The sequence below is a fragment of the Jaculus jaculus genome, chromosome 1 (genome assembly GCF_020740685.1).
Source record: "Jaculus jaculus isolate mJacJac1 chromosome 1, mJacJac1.mat.Y.cur, whole genome shotgun sequence".
In the NCBI taxonomy this organism is placed as follows: domain Eukaryota; kingdom Metazoa; phylum Chordata; class Mammalia; order Rodentia; family Dipodidae; genus Jaculus; species Jaculus jaculus.
The window spans coordinates 297,916,386-297,934,477 of record NC_059102.1 but is presented as its reverse complement, the minus strand read 5'-3'; the positions used below and the strand labels follow the sequence as shown (position 1 = coordinate 297,934,477).

Genomic DNA, 18,092 nt, shown 5'->3' with positions numbered 1-18,092 from the left:
CATATCCTTATAATCACCATTAGGCAGGAGGATAAGGAATTCAAGGCCAGGGCTACACAGTAAGTTCAAGGCCAGTCTGGGTTCCATGCAACCCTGTCTTGAAAAAAATATATATATATATATATATGCATGTTTAATTATTACTATATCTTAGAGTAGTAAATGTTTACTTCGCACAAGTTGTTTTTGTTTCTTTTAAGAAGAAAGGATTTCTTTGGCTTGCAGTTTTGTAAGTTTCAGCTCATGGCTCACTTGCCCTGTTGCTTTGGGCTTGTGCTGGGCCAAGGCTCACGGGAAGTAGGAGCACATGGTAGAAGAAAAAGGCTGCTTACTTCTTGGTAGCCAGGAAGCTGTTGCATAATGATATATGCAACCATTTCTGTTTCTATAACCAGCTACCTTTTCATCACCAATCTTATTTTCAGCTGCTTCCCCCCTTATAATATTTTATGAGTTTTCCACTTAATGCAGCAGGATTTGTAACCAAATACTCACATGTTCTCATCAATTCTTCAACAGGTGGGGATCACCAGTCCTGGGATTCCAAGAGTGCTTTTAGAAGCTGATGAGCCTCATTAGAACTGCTGGGTCTTCTTCTAGGTTGGGAACCCAGCTGCTGCTTTTTTTTTTTTTTCTTCTTCCTTCTTTCTTTCTTTCTATTTTTGGAAACTCTACAGAAAATGTCCAGTCAAAAGTTTAAAACTTTCCACTGCTCTAAGTGGGATGGCGGGATGGCTTACCCTCTGCAAAAGCTAACCTGGCTTGGTTACATAGAACCTCACTCTGACAGATCCCTCAGCTTCTTTCATGTGCAGCTGTCTTGCTATAAGATGCTCCTCTTGGTATGTCATGTGTATTATTAGGCCATAAATTGGCAGTATAGTGAGAGCTGCTGTGGGGTGGTTTTCATTTTAGGAGTAGTCTAAGAAAAAAAAAAAGTTCCCTTTGTACTGTTCACAGGATTAGGGTGTCTGTTGGCTATGCTATTTAAAGGAAATCTCAATAGGCAAGGACTAAGTGAGGCACTCAATATTAAATTTAATCTCCTTGAACCCTCATAGATTCGTGAGGGTTCAAGGAGATTAAATGTAGGAAAAGATAATTTCAAAGTTTAAAAATGTTGCAGAATCACACATTTGAGAAGTATGCTTTACTTGGGGAAAGATTGGGAAGATTTAGTACTTAGATTTAAATACATTAGTCATCTCATTCACAAATTGTGACGATACCTAATAAAATGGAAGCAGATCATAGCAATAAAATAATTAAAAATTGGCCCCACCCTAATCCAGATCTTCTCACCACCAGAATCAATAATTTTTATGTATGTATACACATACAGAGAATTATTTATTTCTGTAAACATCAAACTACAGGCATTGTTTAAGCCACTTGCTTTTTTCACTCAACAATGTTTCACTTAAACTATTTTTTCAGAGGTACCCATTGTTTCTATTGTCTGACAATTGCTACTCTAAATGAATCTACAAGGCTAAATCTTTATTTAAAGAAGAACAGACCTTAGCTGTGTGCAAAGTCGTGGTTTGTTTTTGACTTTACCCAAAATAAAGCGAGGAGGAAGAAAGTACTTCCACTGCTTGGCTTCATTCCAAGAACTCCTCAGTGCTCATCTTAAAGGAGGGATTAGTCACCGCAAGTCAAGTGTGGGTTTGAAGCAAGATGCCAATAATTCACTCACCAACAACTCCTTTGATCTCAACAACCAGATATTTACAAAGTAGATTTTGTTCTGCCAGGTTTCCAGATAGTTCCTCCTAGCACATAGTTCAATGATGGAATGAATTTACCTACCTACCCCATTGGAGCAGATTTTCATTAATTGTTAGCTAATGCATTGCACTGTTACCAGGTTTATGTTTTATTCTTATTTGCTAAGAATTTGGTTTGTGGACTGGAGTGATGGTTTAGTGGTTCAGGTCCTTGCGGGCAAAGCCAAAGGTCCCAGGTTTGATTCCCTAGTGCCCATGTGAAACTGTATGCACAAGGTGGTGCATGGGTCCGAAATTTGTTTGCAGTGGCTAGAGGCCCTGGCACGCCCATTCTCTCTCTCTCTCTCTCTTTCTCTCTCTCTACTTCTCCCTCTGTCTCTCTCAAACAAATAATTAAACAAAATAGTTTTGTTTTGTTTTGTTTTATTTTGTTTTCTTTGTTTTTTGAGGCGAGGTCTTGCTGTAGCCCAGGCTGACCTGGAATTCACTATGGAGTCCCAGGGTGGCCTCGAACTCACAGCAATCCTCCTACCTCTGCCTCCAAAGTGCTGGGATTAAAGTCGTGTGCCATCACGCCTGGCTTGTATTCTTTTTTAAAATTTATTTTATTTATTTAAAAATCCAGGCATGCTGGGAGGCAGAGGTAGGAGGATTGCTGTGAGTTCGAGGCCACCCTGGACTCCATAGTGAATTCCAGGTCAGCCTGGGCTACAGCAAGACCTCGCCTCAAAAAAAAAAAAAAAAAAAAAAAAAAGAAGAAGAATTCAATTTGTGGGGCTGAAAATGTACCTCAGTACTGAACTGCTTACCTAGAATGCTCAAAACCCTGGGTTCAATCCCACGCATCACAAGAAAAAAAATGTTAACTTTGTGAAGGACATCTTCATCCTTTCTAAGTCAACTTTACACAATACAGGATATGCTTCCTAAATCCTACTTTCCTGTTCACACAGACACATGAGCACATACTATGGAACACATGTTGAGATCAGAGGACAGCCTCAGACGTCAGTCCTCACTTTCCACCTTCCACCTTGCTTGAGGCGGGGCCTCATGCTGTTCACCACTGTGTTTGCCAAGTTGGCTGGCTCACGAGCTTCAGGAAGGTTCTCCTTTGTCCACCTCTCACTCACAGGTGCACTGGGATTATAGACACTGTAGCATCTGTTTGGTTTTTTTCTCTCCCTTCTTTCCTTCCTTCCTTCCTTCCTTCCTTCCTTCCTTTCTTTTTAACAAAAGATTTGGGGTTCTGAACTCAGCTAACACATGCTTAGGGCTTTAGCCACTGAGCCATCCCACCAGCCCCAATTTTACCTTTCCAAGACACTATAAACCAGTAATTCAAAAATAAGATGGTGGGAGAAAATACAAGTGCTACCACTGATCTCTTAATGGAATTTCAAATTAATTATTCCTCAAGAAAGGATGTATACTTTATAGGCTGGAGAGATTGCTTAGTGGTTAAGGCATTTGCCTGCAAAACCAAAGGACCTTGGTTTGATTCCCCAGGACCCATGTAAGCTAGATGCACAAGGAGTGCATGTGTCTGAAGTTCATCTGCAGTGGCTGGAGGCCTTGGCACGCCGATTGTCTCTCTCCCTCCCCCTCTCTCTCTGCCTTTCTCTCTCTCTCTCAAATAAATAAATAAAAATAAAAGAAAGAAGGTCCGGGAAAATGGCTTAGCAGTTAAGGCATTTGCCTTGGAAGCTTAAGGACCCAGGTTCAATTTCCCAGGACCCACTTAAGCCAGATGCAGAAGGGGTTGCATGCATCTGGAGTTCATTTGCAGTGGCTGAAGGCCCTGGCATGCCCATTCTCTCTAACTACCTCTCTCTCTCAAATAAATAAATAAAAAATGTACATTTTTAATTTTTTTGTTTATTTTTATTTACTTATTTGAGAGCAACACAGAGAGAAAGAGGCAGAGAGAGAGAGAGAATGGGCACACCAGGGCCTCCAGCCACTGCAAATGAACTCCAGATGCATATGCCCCCTTATGCATCTGGCTAACGTGGGTCCTGGGGAATCAAGCCTCAAACCAGGATCCTCGGGCTTCACAGGCAAGTGCTTAACTACTAAGCCATCTCTCCAGCCCTAAAAAATATTTTTGAAAAAGGAAAGGACGTACACTTTAAACCCAGAATCCCTCTTAGCTCCAGGTCCATGTAGGTCAAAACCTTGGTTCTAAATCCACAGAGCAAGTCAATGTGAGTAGCAGGTATGGAATCAGATGTAGGCCCATAATGTCCTACTACTTGAATATGAAAGCTTTAAACCTTTATAAGCCCCGTCACAAGAATTTCAGTCTCAACAACCAGCATGTGCAAAATCAGTGTCATTTTTCTAATTTGTGGGATGGGAATGTTATGGAATTTAAGATAAAAAAAATTCATTGACCATGCAAATAAATCAGCTTATTTGGGCTTGTCTGTTTTTTAACTCCTTAGCTTCAACAGAATTAAATTCCCAGATATATTTCTCCTAAAGAGTGATGTCTTGATTTTCAAAGATAGCAATCAATATTATTAGCATTAAGGCAAGGTCATTGTGTTTTTATATGTAATAGTGAGAAGTTGTAAGTAAATGAATGAGGAAAATGTCCTATTTTAATTAATGAACTGGGCATGGTAACACACACCTTTAGTTACAGTGCTTAGGAGAGGGAGGCAGAAGCATCAGAAAAAAATCAAGCCTAGCCTCAGCTACATAATGAGTTTGAGGCTAACCTAAGCTACTTGCAACTCTGTTTAAAACAAACACAAAATAGGGGCTAGGAAGATGGCTCAGGGCTTCAAGTTGCTTATTTGCAAAGTCTACTAGCCCAGGTTCAATTCCCAAGCCACTTACATACAAGTGCCTGGTATTCCTTTGCAGTGGCAAGAGGCCCTGGCATGACCATATATATATACACACACATACACACACACGTGTGCTCACGTGTGTGCAAATAAATAAAAAAATCTTAAAAACACCAAATCAAAATGAAAAAATTAAATAGATCTCTGCTTAATTAGAATTTCTTCTCTTGTAGTTCATGGCTTTTTACAGTGGTAAGAAAAGTTCACATTTATTTATTTATTTATTTATTTTTAATTTTTTGTTTATTTATTTATTTGAGAGAGACAGAGAGAGAGAGAGAGAGAGAATGGGCGTGTCAGGGCCTCCGGCCACTGCAAACGAACTCCAGACACGTGCACCCCTTGTGCATCTGGCTAACGTTGGTCCTGGGGAATCGAGCCTCGAACCGGGGTCCTTAGGCTTCACAGGCAAGCACTTAACCGCTAAGCCATCTCTCCAGCCCAAAAGTTCACATTTAAGAACAGCAAGGTTCTAAGTCTCCTAGGAGTACAACTTATAAGTTTATTCTTTTAAATTTTTACTTTTTTTATGAGAGAGAGATAATTGGTATGCCAAGGCCTTAGCCACTGCAAACAAACCCCAGAAACATGTGCCACCTTGTGCACATGTGCCACCAGTGTGCATGCGTCACCTTTGCATCTGGTTTACATGGGTTCTAGGGAGTCACTTAACAGCTAAGCTGAGCCATCTCTCCAGTCTTTTTTCTTTTCTTTCTTTTTTTTTTTTTTTTTTTTTTTTTTTTTTGAGGTAGGGTCTCACTGTAGCCCAGGCTGATCTGGAATTCACTATGTACTCTCAGGGTGGCCTCGAACTCATGGCAATCCTCCTACCTCTACCTCTACCTCCCGAGTGCTGGGATTAAAGGCATGAGCCACCATGCCTGGCTCTTTTTTTTTTTTTTTTTTTAAATAAGGTAGACATTATTGTCTTACTGGTACATGTTATCTATATGAGTGATTGGATCCTCAGAGAACTTTAAGCTATATTCTATGTTCTGGCTTTATTTTGTTATCTGACTAGTAGTAGGCCCCACCATCTGTTCTCCAGTGGCATCTCCTAATCTCCAGGCCATACTTCCAAGCTGAGTCATGACCTCAGGACAGATAGCATTCATCAGGAGACAAACCATGCTGTTGAGAAAGACTTAGGACTTGAGGTTTGTACAGTGAAAAGCCAACGCAGCTAGTTCAGTGCATCGTTACAAAGATGAGTTCATGTTGTTGCGAGGATGATTGAACAATGTACCAAAGCCAACTATGAACACTGCAATAGGACCTCACACACCATCTTCACCAACAAGTCACTGGTTTGCTCTGGTTTGCTTTTCCAAATATTAAATAACTCCCTGCTGGTTGGTAAATGCTGATATTCCTTAGTATCTTGATTGCCAGAATGTAACAAGTTTATTATACCCAGCCCAACAGGGCAGCCTCTGATCCTGCTCCATTCTGATTGGCTCCCAACCTTGCTGGTAGTTATGTTTTAGTATCACCCATGACTAAAACAAATGTGAAAATAAACATACTTGCAACAAGGGGAGGAGCTCATGAGCCTCCACTCCTCCCAGAGTCACAATTGGTAGTTCATGATTACTAGAGGAGGGAATTCATGTTTTTAAGTGGGTAGCCACTGATAAATTGCCCACACCCCAGTAAATAACCATTCTTATGCAAGTAACCCTAAAAGAATTCAGTGGATCACAAGAAAAACAAAAAGACATGAAAGTAGAAAGGGAATTAGTTGGAAAGAAGTTTCAAGGGAGTGGCGGGGGATCAGAAAGGATAATGAGGAAGGGGTAAACATGATAGAAAGACAATATAGCCCAGTGTGGTGGCACACACTTTTAATTTTAGCCCTCGGGGAGCTGAGGTAGGAGGACTGCTGTGAGTTTGAGGCCAGTTTGAGGCTACAGAATGAGTTCCAGATCAGCCTAGTCTAGAGTGAGACCCTGCCTTGAAAAAAACCTTCCATGTGACACAGCTTTTCTAATACATTATTAATAACAAGTTTTTTTAAATACAAATTTTATTTATTTATTTGAAGGAGCAAAAAGAAAGAGAGAAAGAGAGGGAAAGAACAGGTGTGCCAGGGCCTCTATCCACTGCAAACAAACTCCATATGCATGCGCCACTTTGTACATATGGCTTCTGTGGTTCTTGGAGAATTGAACTGGGGTCCTTTGGCTTTGTAGGCAAACGCCTTAACCACTAAGCCATCTCTCCAGTCCCTAACAAATGTTGTTATTTTTGCCTAACAGGTGTGAAACAGTTCCTTATTATGGTTTTATATTGCCTTATATTGCCAGTTTGCTAGTGATATAGAGCATCTTGTTAATTTTAAAAATTGGTTTCAGTATTTCTTTGGACTGTTTTTGCTGTGCTAGTTACATTATTCATTGCTGGAACAAAATACCTGATCAGAAGCAACTTAAGGAAGGAAAGGGTTTAATTTGGCTTAAAATGCCAGGGGACTATATTCCATCATGGCAGAGACCGAGGTTTGGTGGTGGGATCAGGAAGCTGGCTCATCATACTGCAGTCAGGAAACAGAGGAGGAGTAAGAAGAGGAGCTGGGGCTGGGGTGATGGTTTAGCAGTTAAAGGAAGTTGCTTATAAAGCTTGCCAGCCTGGATTCGATTCCCCAGTACCCATGTAAAGCCAGATGCATAAGGTGGTGTATGCATCTGTAATTAATTTTCTTTCTTTTTTTGATTTTTATTTTTTATTTATTTTTTTCTCAATTTTTATTAACATTTTCCATGATTATAAAAAGTATCCCATGAGCTGGGCATGGTGGTGCATGTCCCAGCACTTGGGAGGCAGAGATAGGAGGATTGCCATGAGTTTGAGGCCACCCTGTGACTCCATAGTGAATTCCAGGTCAGCCTGGGCTAGAGTGAGACCCTACCTCCAAAAAAAAAAAAAAAAAAAGTATCCCATGGTAATACCCTCTCCCCCCACTTTCCCCTTTGAAATTCCATTCTCCATCATATCCCCTCCCCATCTCAATTAGTCTCTCTTTTATTTTGATGGCATGATCTTTTCCTCCTCTTATGATGGTCTTGTGTAGGTAGTGTCAGGCACTGTGAGGTCATGGATATCCAGGCCATTTTATGTCTGGAGGGAGCACGTTGTACAGAGTCCTACCCTTCCTTTGGCTCTTTCATTTTTTCTGCCACCTCTTCTGCATTAGACCCTGAGCCTTGGAAGGTGTGATTGAGATGTTACACAGTACTCCAGTCACTTCTTTCCAGCACTATGATACCTTCTGAGTCATCCCAAAGTCATTGCCATCTGAAAAGAGAAGATTCTATATCCAAAGTGAGAGTAGTGTTAATATAAGGGTATAAATATTGAAAGAAGTGCTTACTGGGCAGTTTGATAAGCATAGTATATACATTTTTCCAGATATCAGCAGATGTTATACCCCTAGGGCTCATAACTACCCCTATTTTAAGTTTTCAGTATCAGGGATGTGTTTCCCCCCATGGAGCGGGTATAATTAATTTTCAGTGACAAGGAGCTCTGATGTGCTCATACACAACTCTCATAAATAAATAAATAAATAAAAGAAGAAGAGGAGTGAAAGGACTAAGAAGTAGAGCTGGGCTGCGCGTGGTGGTGCACGCCTTTAATACCAGCACTTGGGAGGCAGAGGTAGGAGTATCGCTGTGAATTCAAGGCCACCCTGAGACTACAGAGTGAATTCCAGGTCAGCCTGGGCTAGAATGAGACCCTACCTCGAAAAACCAAAAAAAAAAAAAAAAAAAAAAAAAAAAAAGTAGAGCTGGGAGTTGGGCATGGAGGCACACATCTTTAATCCCAGCACTCGGGAGGCAGAGGTAGGAGAATAGCTGTGAATTTGAGGCCACCCTGAGACTGCATAGTGAATTCCAGGTCAGCCTGAGCTAGAGTGAAACCCTACTTCGAAAAAAAAAAAAAAAAGTGTAGCTGGACTGGACTATAAAATTCCAGTCCCCACCCTGCAGTGACCCAATTCTTTCAGGGAGGCGCCATTTCCTAAAGATGCCATAATTTCTCATGCAGTATCACCAACTGAGGACCAAATATTCAAATACATGAGCCTATGGGGTACAGTTTACATTTGAACCACAATAATTGCTAATGCCAACTTTTTATTTATTAATTTATTCTTTTTATTCAATGTCTCATAGGTTGGTCTAATTTGCTTATTGATTTTTCACTCTTTATTCTCTCTACTCCTATAATCTCAGTCTTTCTTTGTAGGATGTTATTTGTTTTTCTGTAATTGACCTTTTTTTGGTCCCTTGTAATCCTGCTAGCTCAAATTTTCTTTAGATCTCTACTTTGGTAAGGGTCATGTCTTTGATAAAGGTCTTTAAAAATTATTTGTGTGTGGGGATGGAGAGATGGTTTAGCCGTTAAGGCATTTGCCTGCAAAGTCAAAGAACCCAGGTTCAACTCTCCAGGACCCATGTAAGTCAGTTTCACAAGGGGTCACATGCATCCGGAGTGCCATTCTCTGACTGCCTCTCTTTCTCAAATAAATAAAAATAAAAATACTTTAAAAATTGTGTGTGTATATTGGTACACTGGGACCTCTTGACACTGCACAGAAATATTAGACATTTGTACCACTTTCTGCATTTGGCTTACATGGATGGCTTGGGAACTGAACCTGGGCCAAAAGACTGTAAGCAAGCACCTTTAACTACTGAGCAATCTTTCCTAGCCCACGGTAAAGGTCGTATTCACGCATGCTGGATAAGCAAAGCTTGGGGGTGTAATAATGAAAGCTATTTTGTTCTTTTATTGTATCCTTCTAGGTCTCTTCCTTAGGGAAAATTCTTCCTTTCTGGATAAACTTCACGCAGATTCCATGACTTTTCTGATCAATTTTAGTTAATGAAAACTTGTATATCACAGTCATTTACAAAGTGTTTAGTACTAAAATATTGGTCACAATAGATGAATCAGTGATTCAATCTTTACAAAAAGTATGACTTCTATCCTTTCCATCCATACTTCCTGGAGTTGTGCTATCTCCTCCATGGGAAGAGGCATGCTCCTTCTTATCAATTTCTTTTTTTTCTTTCAGGACTATTTCCCTTTCTACAAGTTTGCTAATTTTAATTTCTGCTATGCCCAGGGAGGGAGGCAGGGAATTTAGACAGGGGAGCACTCTAAAGGACACAAGGACATTCTCCTTTTGTTTGTTTTTGTGAGTTCCAGGGATTTAACCTAGATCATAATGTACGCTAGGCAAGTGCTCTCTACAACTGAGCCACATCCCCAGCATCGTTTTTCTTTTCTTTTGAGGTAGGGTCTCACTCTAGCCCAGGCTGAGCTGGAACTCTTTCTGTAGACCCAGGTTGGCCTCGAACTCATGGCAATCCTCCTATCTCTGCCTCTTGAGTGCTGGGATTAAAGGCTTGCACCACTATATCTGGCTTTGTTTTCTCTCCTTCTTTTCTTTCCTCTTCTTTTCCTTTCCTTCTCTTTCCTTTTCTGAGGCTGGGTCTCATGTATCTTAGGCTGGCTTTGAACTCCTGATTATCCCACCTCTACCTTCCCAGTTTGGGATTACAAACAAACATCATCATACCCAGCAACACATTTAGTGGCTGTGCTTACCCCAGGCTAGGGAAATATTTATAGCCAACTTTCTCTCTTAGATATTTTTTTTTCTTTTGCTTGAGCCAGAGTCTTTCTATGTAGACGTGGATGGCATAGAATTTGTTCTGTAGACCAGGCTGTCCTCAGATTTGCCTTTGTCTCCTGGGTGCTGAGCCATCATGATTTGGCTTTCCTGGGTTATTTGTTTATTTATTTATTTTGTTTTCTCAAGGTAAGGTCTCACTCTAGTCCAGGCTGACCTGGAATTTACTATGTAGTCTCAGGGTGGCCTCAAACTCATGGCGATCCTCCTACCTCTGCCTCCCGAGTGTTGGGGATTAAAGGCGTGCACCACCATGCCCAGCTTTTTCCTTTGGTTTTTTAACCACTTTCCTGCCCAGACTCTGCAGCCCTCCGGCTGTGTGTGTTGGCTGTACTTTAGTTGCCCACTCCGAGTGTCCCTTTGTCTGCTGTTGCTAGCCCAATACTTCTTTATTTTTATTTATTTATTTGAGAGAGAGAGAGAGAAATTGAGATAGAGAAATAAAGAGAGAGAATGTGTGTGCCATGGCCTCCAGCCACTGCAGACAAACTCCAGATGCATGCATCACCTTGTGCATCTGGCTTCTGTGGGTCCTGGGGAATTGAACTGAGGTCCTTTGCCTTTGCAGGCAAGTGCGTTAACTGCTAAGCCATCTCTCCAGCCCTAATTTACCTTTTTATGTTTGTATTACGTGTGTATGTGATGTGGTTTATGTGGTGTGATGTGTTTGCTGTGTGGGCATAGGGTTATGCACATGTAGGTACCCTTGTTGCCCTATACTCTAGCCTGTAGCAGGGTCACTCATCTGAAGTAGCCAGAGCAGAATGTTGGGTATCCTGCTCCATTGCTCTTTTGTGCCATTCTTTTTTTTTTCTTTTTTTTTAAATTTTTATTAGCATTTTCCATGATTATAAAAAAATATCCCATGGTAATTCCCTCCCCCCCCCACACTTTCCCCTTTGAAATTCCATTCTCCATCATATTACCTCCCCATCTCAATCATTGTACTTACATATATACAATATCAACCTATTAAGTACCCTCCTCCCTTCCTTTCTCTTTGTCCATTCTTATTTAGAGCCAGAATCTCTCTCTCTTTTTTTTTCTTTTTTCTAGGTAGGGTCTCACTCTAGCTCAGGCTGACCTGGAATTCACTCTGTAGTCTCAGGGTATCCTCAAACTCACGGCAATCCTCCTACCTCTGCCTCCTGAGTGCTGGGACTTAAGATGTGTGCCACCATGCCTGGCTTAGAGCCAGAGTCTCTTATTGGTAGAGGAGCTTGCATTTTTTTTTTTTTTTTTGAGAGTCATGGCAATACCTTGGTCTCTGTTCTTTGAGGGACTGGGGTTACAGACCCACAGGACCCCACCCAGCTGTTTACATGGGATCTGTATATAAACTTCTTCATTTTCAGGCCCCCTCAGGCCCTCATGTTTTTCCAGGAAACATACTTAACCACAAAGGCATCTCTCCAGGCCTTAAATTTTCTTCTTAAAGAAAAATACATTTCTATTTGATTAATTTTCTTGAGATGGTCTCATGTAGCCCAGGTTAGCTTCAAACTTACTATGTAACTGAAGATGACCTAGAACTCCTGATCCTCCTGTGTCTACCTCCCAAGAGCTGGGAATACAGGCATATGTTATCACACCTGGTATAATATTTCTTACTTTTTGAACAGTTTAAATATTCCCATGGTTCAAAGTCAAAAAGTCCATAAAAGAATGACCGATAAACCCTCTTCTTATCCCTTGTTACTGGTCTCCTTCCACATTGATAGCTAGTGTTAGCAGTGTCTTATGTATTCTTTCAAAGATATTTTATACATGTAAAAGCAAATATAGATCTTTCCACCTGTTGGTTAATCTTGCCAATTTGATGAGGATTTAGAATCACCATGGAAACAAATTTCTGGGCCTGTCTGAAGGATTTAAAAATTATTTATTTATTTCTGAGAGAGAGAAAGAGAGAGAGAGAGAGAGGGAGGGAGGGAGGGAGAGAGACAAAGGCAGATAGGTAGAGAATGGGTGTGCCAGGGCCTCCAGCCACTGCAAACAAACTCCAGATACATGTGCTGTCTTGTGCATCTGGCTTATGCGGGTCCTGGTGAATTGAACCTGGGTCCTTAGGCTTTGCAGGCAAGTACCTTGATTACTAAGCCATCTCTTCAGGCCATTGAAGGATCAAAAAAATTAGATGTATTTGCAAGGAGGGAGAGAGAGAGAATGGGCGTATTAGGGTCTCTAGCCCCAGCAAATGAACTCCAGATGCATGCACCACCATGATGCACAGAGTGGTGTATGCATCTGGAGTTTGTTTGCAGCAGTTAGAGGTCCTGGCATACCCATTCTCTCTCTCATAAATAAATCAAAATAAAATACTAAAATTCCAATCTTAATATCACATTCCAGTCAAATACAGTTAAATGCTCCCTTTGTAGATATGACTATTGTATTTCTACCTGTAGTTAATGTTAATGAGATTTCTTTTCTCTGAGTTACATGAGAGCCTGTCTCAACTGTTATCCTTTCTACCTAAATAAAAAAAAGTAAACGAAAAAGTGGTGACCAAGATTACATATTAGGGCTGGAGAGATAGCGTAACGGTTAAGGTGTCTGCCTGCAAAACCTAAGGACTTGTTTGACTCTCCAGGTCCCCCATAAACCAGACACACAGTGATGCACGTGCACAGAACAGGGCACACACGTCTGGAGTTCGATTGCAATAGCTGGAGGCCCTGGCGTGCCAATTCTCTCTCTCTCTCTCTCTCTCTCTCTCTTAAAAGGCCAGTCTGTTGGGTTTGCCTAAAAATTAAAATAAAATAAAATAAAAAAGACTACACATTAGATTCGGTCTTGGCATGTCCTTAGCAATATCTCTATTCATCTTTGACATTCATTCTGTTCAGTTAATACAAAGAGTGAATGGCACTGTTACATCACCATAACCATGGTTCTCCATTTTTCAATTTGTTGCCTAGAATTAATATTTGATGTCATATTCCCAGGATAGAGAATATAACTACACCAGGGTAACGCTGATGCTGACACTGTGACAGAAACTTCTAGATTCCCCCCACCCCGGGTGACCAGGGAGTAGCATGAGGTGGGGGTGGTGGCAAGAAAGTATTAATAAGCTTTGGGGTAAAGGAATTTAAAATCTTACACCTCCTTTTTACTGATGGTATAACATTGGGCAAACAGCTTTTCAGAAAACCTTTTTAAAAATATATTTTGTTTATTTATTGGGGAGAGAGAGGGGAGGGGAAGGGAGAGAGAGAGAAAGAATGGGTGCACCAGGGCCTCCACTGCAAACGAACTCCAGATGCATTCACCCCCTTGTGCATCTGCCTTACGTGGGTCCTAGAGAATCGAACCGGGATCCTTTTGCTTTACAGGCAAACACCTTTACCACTAAGCCATTTCTCCAGCCTCCCCCCCTTTTTAAAATAAATCTAGTGTATTTACTTTATGATTGTATACACTCAGTGCAATCACTGTGGCAATGTTGGAAAATTTAAATTTCACTTTTTTTGTTTCTCTTGTTACCGCTTGCATGGCCGGACAACCCTGGGGGCATTCGGAGTGCTGTCACTGCACCCTCTGCCAGGCCCCTCTCCCATTCTTTCCTGCAGCATCTTTCTGGAGATGCAGTACGCATTTTACATGTGTGTGGGACTTTTGTACATCCACGTAGTTCCTATTCAGGCACAGCTGCCCTACGAAGAGGGACCAGTGACTGCCTTCTGCTTGTATTGATAGGATCTCCTCAACAAGTATTTATTGAACACCTACAGATGTGCTCGTCACTACATTAGGCCCTAGTGGGTTTAGATAAGAGAGACCATAAGGTCTTCAGTGTATTTTAAAATGAGAAACAGTCTCTAGGCCAATAAACTACAGGAGTCTAGAAGGCGAAGAAAAGCAGCGCGTAGAGAGCTTGTGTTCCGTGAGCACCCAGCGGGAGGCGGCGTTATTTGCAAACGCTCTTTAAACTAAGTCTTCAGATGGTAGAATTTGACTGCGGAGACCAAGAAGACAAAGCTATGAAGAGATGTGTTGACCCCAGAGAGCTTCTCAAACCACATAGCGAATGGGAGGAAATTTCGTTTTTCCCTTGCTTGAGGATTACCAGCTAGGAGAGCATGCTAAACAGAGCCGCAGCCCTCCTCGGGAAGAAGACGGCCACAATGACTGACAGCCCGCGAGGAGCTGCGGCAGCCGCAGAGCCGCAGTTAACTCGGAAACTGACAGTCTGTTTGGGCCACCGCTGCAACATCACTAGCTCTCAGGAAGCTGCCGGGCTGCAGACGTCTCGTCCCTCCTTGTCGAACCCCTCAGCAAGTCTTCTTCTCGGGGAGAACTGCTCAGTCCAACCGAACGGGTGGTGGTCGCCTGCGGTAAGCCCTCCGCTCCTTGCAGAGTGCTGCCAAGCTCCAACGCCGCCACACCAAACATGGCTCCCTCGCGTTTCCTTCTCTCGTCCAGCTCAGGCTCACCTTTCTGCCACACTCAACATGGCCTTCAACCCGGGTTTGCATTCTTCGTTGGGCAGTTCTCGCGAGGTTTGGCGGGTCCTCCTCCTTCTCCTCCTCCCCCCCACTACCCCGCGACCCCGACCGCTCCCGCCCTGCCTCGCGCCGCTGCCGCCACCGCCACTGCCGCCGGCGCCGCTCCTCCTCCGTGTCAGTTGTTGGGTTGTAATGGCGACCGGGCCGCCGCTGCCGAAGTGACTCCCAGGCGGGGCGGGGCGGGGCGGGGCGGGCGGGGGGCGGGAGCGGGATCGGGGCCGGACGTGCGCGCCGCCGGAGAGGACTGGCGACGAGAGCCGCAGCTCCGGAGGTGGCTGGCTCGCCGCTGGGGAGAGGAGGCCGACTCTCCGCCTCTCCTTCCTCCCGAGCTCTGTTGAGCCGTCGATCCCCGGGAGCCGGGTTGCGAGACGGGCAACCCGGTACGTTCCCCGGGAGCGGGGAGAGGGGGAGGAGGCCCCAGGCCCGGCAGCCCTGGGGGCCGGTCGGGGCGGCGTCACCGCACCCTCCGCCAGGCCCCGCGGGATGCGCCGTGGGAGCCGAGGGCGGAGGCGACACTCTCAGGTGAGCTTGCGGGGAGGACCTTGGCTGACACCGCGGACGGTCTTCGCAGCCTCCACCGCCTTCTGTCCGCGGTCACCGGTCCTCGGGTGCGGGTGGTGGCCGGAGAGGCGGGGTGGGCCCTGACCTCCTTCTCCCCGGGGCGCTGCCCGGCAGGCCCCCCTCGGGGAACCTCGCCGGGTCCTGAGACTTGGCTGGGAAGGAGGGGTCATCTTGACACCTGGGTGTCTACTGAAGACCCACCTTTCCTTGCTCACCTGCCGGTGTCTTCCCTCGCCCCGCCTCTCGTCTGCATAGTGGTAAGATACCTCTCACCTCTGGGTTCCCCAGAAGTGTCCCTTCTTCGTTTGCAGATGAAGCGTATTTTGGGAAATTCCGGGGAAACTAGCTCCAGTGGCAGGGACGACCGGTTTCTGTTCCTTTTCCCGAGTGTAATATTCTCAAGTGCAGTGCAGGGGAAAACTTTGATCTGCTTCCCGTCCAGCAGTCGCTGAATGTAACGTACCGATTTATTCCAGATGATTTAGGGGGCGGGGGGAGATTTTTTGTTTTTAAAAAAAGCGTTTGCACTGTCGAAGTTGTCATTTATCGCCCTCGCCCATGCTCTCTTTAAACGTAGCCCAATATGATGAATAATGCATAACGTCAACTATATGGGTCGGAATGGATTAAAAAATTTCAGCTATGAAGTTACAAATCGGTCTAGATTTCAGTGTTTTAACAAATACTTTATTTGTAGGGGCAAATAGGTTGTCAAGAATAGTGGTCAGTAACCATGTATTCTACTTAACTGTTTTGTTGGTGATCCTTGTTTTGAATTTGGAGAAGTCGTTAATGTTGCCATGTTAACTATTCCTCCTGGCCTGTATTTTAAGCGTTTTAAAGGAAAGCCTATCCTAGGTAGACCTGCTAACAACCTGAGAAGTTTTGAAGAAGCTGCAAGCTGTCCCCCTTTTAAATAATGTCTCAGTTCCAGATACTGGTTTTAAACAAGGCAATGTGTTGCCAAATAATATGGGATTCTGACTTTGGGGGATTAGCTGTTAGACTTATATTATGTTCAAACCCATGAACATGTAGTAGTTTTGATATGCTAACTTGACAGATTAATGTAATAAGATAAATGTCAAACTACAATACATTGTATTTGTGAAGAAATACATATGTATCTTTTCATACCAGCAGAACTTTGTTTTTGTAGTGGTGTGTCATATATGTAAATGATTCCATAAATATGCAAAATAATTTTTCTGAGATATATTGCTATGTAGTGTTATGTGTTAATATTCATACATCCAAACTTCTGTGATATTATCAATTTATTAATTAAAAACTTCTGATTTTTTTCTTCTGATGGGCAGCTTTTTAAAAAATATTCATTTTTAGCACTTCTACCGTATTATGGGCAGTAGAAAGGAGGTGAGGTCTGTATAACCGCTTTTATTTGCTAAATTGCTTATAACGTAGACTGAGAACAACAGAGAATCTTGTCAGAAATAGCTGACAAGTTTTTTGACGTGTTTCTACATATGTTTTTGGTCTTCATGTAGGCTTTTGAGGAAGGTGTGGCAGTGGTGGAAACAGATGCATGAATCTATTAATGTGATGTTGCTTTTATTGCTACAGTTAATCTAGAATTAGTTTCTTTAAATTAAATATTACTATAGATCCTTTGGGAATTTGGTATTTTGTCAGAGCATTTAAAAATTCTACTCTTGTTTCTTTTTAAAAAATACTTTTATTTCTGTATGTGCGCATGTGCATGTGTGCCAGGGCCTCTTGCTATTGCAAACTGCAGATACATGTGCCACTTTCGCATCTCTGTACTAGGGACTTGAACTCACATTGGCAAACTTTGTAAGCAGGCACCTTTAACTGCTTAGCCATCATCTCAGCCCTCCTGTTCCGTTTTTCTTGTGTGTGTGTGTGTGTGTGTTTAAATATTTATCTGAGAGAGAGGGGCAGATAGAGTGAGAATGGACATGCCAGGGCCTCTAGCCACTGCAAATGAACTCCAACACATGTGACACTTTGTGCATCAAGTGCCTTCTCTCCATTTCTCCAGCACTGATTGTTAGTTTTTAAAGGCATTAGTATTTTTATAACATTTGCTAGTTATTAACAAGCCATGAATTTTGTACTTTTTATTTGAATGGGGTTGTTAAGAAATTGTATTAAAGCTGGGTGTGGTGGTGCACACCTTTAATCCCAGCACTCGGGAGGAAGAGGTAAGAGGATCACCATGAGTTTGAGGCCACCCTGAGACTACATAGTGAATTCCAGGTCAGTTTGGACTAGAGTGAAACCTACCTTGAAAAAAACCGAAAAAAAAAATTGTAGTAGGAGCTGAGAGTGTGGCTTAGTAGTAGAGCACTTGCCTAGCATGCCTGAGGTGCTAGGTTCATTCCCCATTAAGTGTGGAGGGTGCAGTGGAGAAAATAAAAAGAAATTGTAGCAAATTAGTTGCCATTCATTTGGTTTGGAGATTTAATTCTTTTTTTTTCCAGATTGTGTTTAGTTTATTGTATATTATGGAGATTTAATTCTTTCATCTTTGATTCTTCAAATCATTTATACTCTTGTTTCTATAAAACAAATATTCAAGCTACATTATCAGTAGTGGCATAAGTGAAAAGTAGTAATAACTTGGTAATTTTTTTTTTGAGGCAAGCCAACAGACTGGCCTTTTTTTTTTTGTAATGAGAGAGAGAGAGAGAGAGAGAGAGAGGGAGGGAGGGAGGGAGGGAGGGAGGGAGGGAGGGAGGGAGGGAAG

The 18,092-nt window shown here is 42.7% G+C and overlaps 1 protein-coding gene across 9 annotated transcripts in view; it reads left to right on the top strand.

The window, feature by feature from the left end:
* The first annotated feature begins 15,169 nt into the window (after window positions 1-15,169).
* Window positions 15,170-18,092, top strand: part of Cep350 (centrosomal protein 350) — a 193,547-nt gene continuing 190,624 nt past the window's right edge. For 6 of the 9 annotated variants that reach the window (XM_045161454.1, XM_045161431.1, XM_045161439.1 and 3 more), the window contains exon 1: window positions 15,170-15,322. The gene's annotated coding sequence lies outside the window, so the exon portion shown is untranslated. The remainder of the gene's footprint in view (window positions 15,323-18,092) is intronic. The other 3 variants (XM_045161478.1, XM_045161472.1, XM_045161464.1) reach the window with 1 other exon arrangement.